Raw genomic sequence first — 7,214 nt, forward strand, 5'->3', positions numbered from 1 at the left:
TATATGTCTGATTATCCTTAATTCTCCCAGTGAGTAGATAACTAAAACATAATATCAAAGTCTTCAAAGCCTTCATCTATATAGAGAAAAAATAAAAAGTCAAACTTATGCAAATCATGTTGTTATTCATTGGATGAGTCCATAGGTGTTATATCTTTCACACTAGAACCGGGAAATTCCGTCTGAGGGAGACAAGGAATGTGCCTCTCTATGCGGTTAACGCAGGAATTATGTTGTTGAATTTGGAATTGTATGAGCTGAAATTCCTTATGAATTTCCTGGAGGTCAGGCTCATTCTTGGAAAGGCCAGCTAAAGGACTCGTCAAGGCTCTAGCCACATAATTCGTCATCAACTAGCATAGATAAATAATTTATTTTTATTGAGAGGATCCACCTCTAGAATGTCCAGGGTCTGACACCAAGTCTCGCCATTCTTCCACATCCAATCCATGCTTGTAGCCTATTAGTTTAAATAGGCTTCCCACTCCGAGATTAACAAGTGAATTTGAGGTTGTGTACCGGCCTTATAATCCTGAGCAAATTCCCCAATAAGGCCAAAGGTGGATTTATGGCCTTGTTCCCTAGATAGACGTGGCTGGGGTTGGTTGCCTCCCCACCGCTAACCAACACTTTGATTCCTCCCCTGGTATCTCCTTGCCATGGTGTTAATTCCAAAGGATGGATGTGTCATGCTGCAACTTTGCCAACCACAAAGGTGATGTGATAACCTGAAATCAAATGCCAAGACCTCTAACTCGAGGTGACAAACTAGCGTAGGGTCCTGGCGCACACATTGAGAATTCAAACCTGTATAATTGACACAACATAATACTAATACGTGTAAGTAATAAGGATATAAACTGATTTTTTTCCCATGATTATGAGATGGGTATGTCGGGATAGATCAAACACAACAACCCATGGCTCCCCGAGCCTTCTTGAAGCAAAACCCAAAATCCATTCAGGCGTATCCTTTCTCAAGAGACCCCTTCTCTTAAAGGCCAACATGTACATCACAAAGACAAGATAATGGATAAAATCACCCATGCAAGAAGTGCAGACTGAATTCCAATACTTAGACCCCAAATACATGCACATCCTAGAAAGTAAAATTCCATAACAGACAGAGAAAATTATATTATATTCAGACAACCCATAAGAAAAAACAATTATTTCCTCCCAAATTTCACGGAATATTTTCATTCTAACCCAAGACGTCATCTCGGAGACTCTTCTTTAGTGAAGCATCAGATAGAAGTGAATCACAAGGAAAATGGTATGAGAGAAGCACATTGAGTTGACATACATGTAATCGTCATCCACAAGGAATAGGATAAGGTCGCCTTCATCTAGATGGTGGACCTCGAGCGGTACCTTCTCATGTGACCCAAAGTTTGCGAGCAAACCTATAACCTCCAAATTGACTTGAGCTCATAGCATAAAAGATGACAAGGAGATGTCTCGTTGACCTCTCTAGTAACAATTAATATCCTTCATGCATGCTACCACCTTGCGGCTAATGGCAAGTGTTTGAGGGCTGTAAAACGACTGCCCACCTTCCTTCCTTATTGAACCTCTTTCCATGGCACAGATCTTGGCAGTGCCCAAATTTCTTCTCGCACCCCGATCGGGGACATGCACTCAAGTATTTTTAATTATTATTTATTCATGCAATTAAATTTAATATTTGGTCAAATTTAATCTAAGGTTTCCTTATTGGTCTCATGAATATGTCTAGGACAACTAGTATAAATTCAGATGTTGAAGTGGAACAATTATCTAATGCAAATAGCTCAAAATGGAAAGGGTTTAGGTGAGACAACAAAATTTGTTTCATATTTGTGTTGTATGTCTTGGCCTAGTGGGAGTTACATAAATTTTTATGCCCATTTCAAATAAATAATAATCATGAGTGGGAATGTGCTCTAGTCTAGAAGAAGATAGGTCAAGCAGTGAGATAATAATAAAGTGGGTTTGTGCATTGTATCAATTATTCTTTGGTTATATTGAGATGTTTTCGGATTGCTACCAGAATTGGTTAGAGTTGGATTCCCCCCTTGCTTATGTATTGTCATGGTGATTTTCTCATTATGTACTACTAGTTTTTATGGTAGATTTATTTCATTTCTAGTTATTTTCTTTCATGCATTGTTCTTTTAGTTTTGTATGAGAGAAATAGAGTGAAATAAGAAACTTTTCCATGAAAAAAATTCATGTAGTATTTGTCTTTCTTTGACCATTGTGTTTGTATTTGAGTGAAAGACCACAAACTCTCATTTTTCATGCAGGGAAATAGGAGAAACTCTTACTCTATTATTTGGGCATAAGGCACTGGTATGATTTTTCTTCTATTTTATTAATTATTTATCTCATCTAACTTCTCCTCCTTCCTTTTTTTTGCAGGTACTTTCATTCACATATCTGGATTTTAAATATTAACTAAGGTTGGAGTCATATACGTGAAAAAAATCCAAGTATTTCTCAACTTTATCCCACCAAATGCTTGGCTACCGGGTGTGTGCTTTAGTTTTGTGTTGCATTTGATTTTGAGAATTTTTTATTTCTACCTTTCAAATATAGTCTAAGTAGGGGATCAATTATTATAAATCCTTAAACACCCAAACATAGAGTAGTAAATTGAAAATGGGTATTTTAGGAGACCCTAGATCTAACATATAGGTGATCAAAGACAATTTTTAATAATTTTCGAACCCTAAATTCATGGTTGTCATAAAAATTTCAGATTTGATCTAGAAAACAGCCTATAAGAAACTTGAAACTTACCCTTTTTGCTTGGACTTTCACTTCGTAAACCCTCCTAGTTTCTTTACCCAAATCCTAGAATACCTAGTCAACATTTCCCATCATTAAATATTCAAAGTGATGAGCATACGAACGTTAAAAAAAATGGTCATGTTATTAGTACAATTAAAGGAAAGAAAGAAAGCAAAAATATAAATGATGCTAGGAAGGGCGAGGTGGAGAGAGACGGTCAACTGAGTGGATCTATGTTGATTTATAATAATTTGGAAAAATAATACATATATAGGATATAAATTTTTATTATAAAAAAGAAATAGTAATACAGAACAACCTATTATTGTTTATGTTTCCAAAAATCCATAGAAACATGAAATCAAAGGAAATCAATCATCAATATTTTAAGTATGTATAATATAAAAGGCTTCAAAGAGTGAGGAAGCTTCACAAGAAAACCTCATGTATTTGACATATTTTCCTATAGACCCCAAATAGAAATTTGATGATGAAAGATTACAATCACAAACAAATCTACTTTTTTTCCTGTCCGCTTCAAACAAAAGGCCTTAATCCTCTTTGTGAAATGTTCATAAATCTTTGACATTTTCATTTGTGCCTTTGGCTACAACATTTCCTAAGGGATGACATATTGGCCACAATTATTCTAGTGAACAAATATTTCAACTAATTCAAAGCAAACTAAGGTTGAGATAGCAAAAAAAAATTTCAACCATGCACAATACAATGGAAATGAAGTTGGAGATACACATCACAAAAAATGGTTTATATATATCCACCGAGAGCACAAATGAAAGGGTAATAATATCCAAGAAGATTCACTCTCATATCCAGGCAGGTATAAGGATTATTAATAATATTTGTTATTATTCAAAATTAATCTGCCATTTTTATATTCATTGATTTTCAAATTTCTTTCATTTAAACCAGTAAATCTTGTGGCTTAAAATGATTTATACCTCAATCCATATATCCTAATCAACTCCAAATGATTTATTATTGTTACAATTCAGGGGGAAAATATAGAAAGGAAATTTTTGGATCGATAATCTTCTTGGAGTCTTTTATCACCTTGATTGAGCATGCCCCTATATCTTGGGAAATATTGACTCCTTGCCACATGCATCTGATACTTTAGCATTTGAAGAAATACCTTATCCCCAAGTAAAAAAAGTTTCAATCATCCCTCCAAGGTCAATGGTAACCTCACACCTACCACCCCAAGCAAAGTGCATTTTACAACTCAATAGGGAAGAGAGTGTAACATGCATAATGTTGACATCAAGAAGAACAAAATGCATTACAATGTTTCATAATGAAGAACAAGGGGAGAGGGAACTTTTGAACCATATTTGATTTTGTACCATTGGGAGCCTTCGGAGGCCAGGGGACTAAATCTGACCATGAAGAAATGAATATGGGGAAGGGAACTAGATTCACTTCCATCTTCCTCAAGTCTTAGTGTAGCTGCCTTGGAAATCTCAGTCATTAATTCATTCCACTCATGGTCGGAAAGATGAAATGGTTCAAATATTCGAAGCTAGGAATAGTGAGCTTAAGTGTCCTAAAGCAAATATCATACATGGCTTCATTGTCAATAACCATACAAAGATGATGAACAAAGAGCATAACATTTTAGGGTTCCACTATTGTATCTAAGACTTTGGGTGAAGGGAAGACATAGAATGTGACCATCATCCTATTTGGGTATTCTTCTTTGATCTTGGATATGAGCAATGTACCCATTCTAGACCCTATTCCACCCCCCATGGAATGGCAGACTTGAAAACCTTGGAGACAATCAAAGTTATCCATATCTTTCTTGATGACATCCATCACATAATTGATGAGTTCACCCCCTTCAGTGTAATGGCTCTTGGCCCAATTGTTACCAGCTCTAGTCTGGCCAAAAACAAAGTTGTCAAGCCTAAAAATCTGATCGTAAGGGCCTGATTTGACACTGTCCCATGGTTCCAAGTTCAAGGTTCTTGAGAATAGCTCGTGGAACAAACCTCTCACAACTCGCCTCATTGTAGTACATGTTCACCCTTTGAAGCTAGAGATTAGTTGTTCCTCGATAGCTCCCAGTGGGATCAATCCCATGTTCATCACACACCACCTCCCAGAACTTGACACCAATCTGGTTTGTTGAATGTGAAAAATATCCCTTATTTCTTAAGCTCAAACACAACAACAAAAAGATTAAGATGATGATGTGATGATTAAAAATAATACCAATAGTATAATTTAAGAATACTTTTTATAGTTGCATTTTTAGGCATGATGTAATTTAGGTGGTGTTGTCTACAAATTTTGTGATAGATTTAATATCTCTGCCGCAGAAAAAGCTCTTATGCTCCCATTGTCTATTGTAACCATGCGATGTTTTTCCTTTTAATATTTAATAAACTATTTACAGTCCATTAAATTTCTCGAGCCACTGAGTTGGTTTCTTAACCCATAACACCATAACTACTTTTTTAGTCCATAACAACATAATTGATCTTCTAGTCCATTATGCCATAAGCCATAAACAAGCAAATGATGTATTGGAGAATGATTAGCAGTAGGCAAAGATTGTAATAGAGGATGTAATAGGGCATGATAGAGTGTCTTCAGGTCTTCCAAGACATGTTTTTTCATGGGTTGTTTAAGTTCAGTAACTCTCTTTTAGTTAATGGATACACTATTTCTATCTGTGAGTCTGTATTTACATTGATAATCAAGATCACAACTTAGATTTGATCATATAATGAAAATGTAAAAAACTCTGTCGAACTCCTGCAATTGCCCATTTTTTTATTCCCCTGAAATTATATAAGAAATGAATCCCTCCCATGACTCATCCAACAATACATATTTTGACCTAGGGTTCTATGCTCTTCCACAACAAATGCCAGAAAACAATGTAGGAAATCTTGATCCCATTGATTGATTTCCATGATCATGAGATTCTCTAACCAAGCTCCTTCTTCAAACAAAATCCCTAGAGAAGCATTCAGTTAACCAAGAATGGTTAGATTCAGCCTGAACCATGTCAATGCTGGAAGGTTGTTGTCTAGAATGGGAAGAGTGAGGAGGAATAATTTGACCCTCAGAGAAGAGTAAATTTCTAGCTGCAAAATCATGGCCAGCTGTAAACTCATCATACATGATATTAATGTACATTATTTCTCCCATGTTTGAGCCAGTTGTTCTTCTTTCCTCTTCTAGGAACTGCTCAAGCAAAGGATTGACATTTATGTGGCATTCATGGACATTAGAATCTCTGCATAATCTGCACCATCTCTGGATTTTCTTGGGTCTTGCATTCTTCCTACTCTTAGGCGCCTCATATTCTATGGAAGAATTTCTTGCCTACGAATAACAACTCTTGGAGATACCACACTATTAGATTTAAGACCCATCAAACTTCCTAGAGTGATGCTCTTATCATAGAAGAAGGAACCTGTTGACTGCAATACAAAAGTGAAAATAGATTATGAATGTCTGAAATATGCATCTAAGTTGAAAACAAGGGAGAAGGATAATGTACACTAAATGTTTCCCTCAGGGACATCACTAATGGGAGGAACGAAGAATAATAAATATAGAAAAGAACATGTTTTGGGTGATGAAATAATGGTGATCAATGATAAAATTATTTATTACAGCCCTTATTAAAATAAAACCATCAGAAAAAATATTCAATATTCTAATGAGTAAAATCTCTATCAAGCTCACAAGAAAAATAAAAAATTACAATCATAGGAAAAAAAACTCATTGTAATCCATCAATAAAAATCTAAGTGATAAGAATCTAAGCATTTTTCTCATCAATAACAACAATGAATCCCCATACCCAATAGACCTTCATCAACAACAATGAAACCACAAGAAATATATGAGAAAAATATTCATTTGGGTTATCATAAGTTCAATAAAAGAAACATTTTAGCAATCATTAACCACATTGAAGAAACACAATCAATAGAAATTCAAAAATGTCAGTGGGCAAGTTAGGTCATCTTAGTGTCTAAATTTGATGAAGAGTATGCAGAAAAGCTTGGAGAAACAACAACCATCACATCCAAAAAATTGGGCTCTGCAACTATGAGATTCTCCATGACTCAACTCTCAAACTAGAGTGCTGAAAACCTGAAGAAGCAGATCCAATTCCCACCATTGATATCAACCCATCATATATGATTTTTAGTCAATTTTTGTAGATCGCCAAATGACTGTTGGATATGCTTGATGGGCCTATTGTTGGGGAATGTGTTGTGGAAGGCAATTTGGTTATCATTACACTACAAGTTATACATATTTTGAAGGACTAGACTCTCTTGTTATGGAAGGTATGGTATGTTTGAAAAAAATGAATTGTTTTGAAAGGGATTGTTTGGCTTCTTAATATCAAAGCTGGCTTGTCAAGGGACCCTGTGTCTATCAAAGTT

The 7,214-nt window shown here is 35.4% G+C and overlaps 1 pseudogene; it reads right to left on the reverse strand.

The window, feature by feature from the left end:
• Positions 1 to 5,652: 5,652 nt before the first annotated feature.
• LOC149262278 (uncharacterized) lies at positions 5,653 to 6,943 on the reverse strand (annotated as a pseudogene).
• Between the last annotated feature and the right edge of the window lie 271 nt (positions 6,944 to 7,214).

The sequence above is a fragment of the Pinus tabuliformis genome, chromosome 6, assembly GCF_031772625.1.
Source record: "Pinus tabuliformis cultivar Carrire ecotype Pingquan chromosome 6, CPIR1, whole genome shotgun sequence".
In the NCBI taxonomy this organism is placed as follows: domain Eukaryota; kingdom Viridiplantae; phylum Streptophyta; class Pinopsida; order Pinales; family Pinaceae; genus Pinus; species Pinus tabuliformis.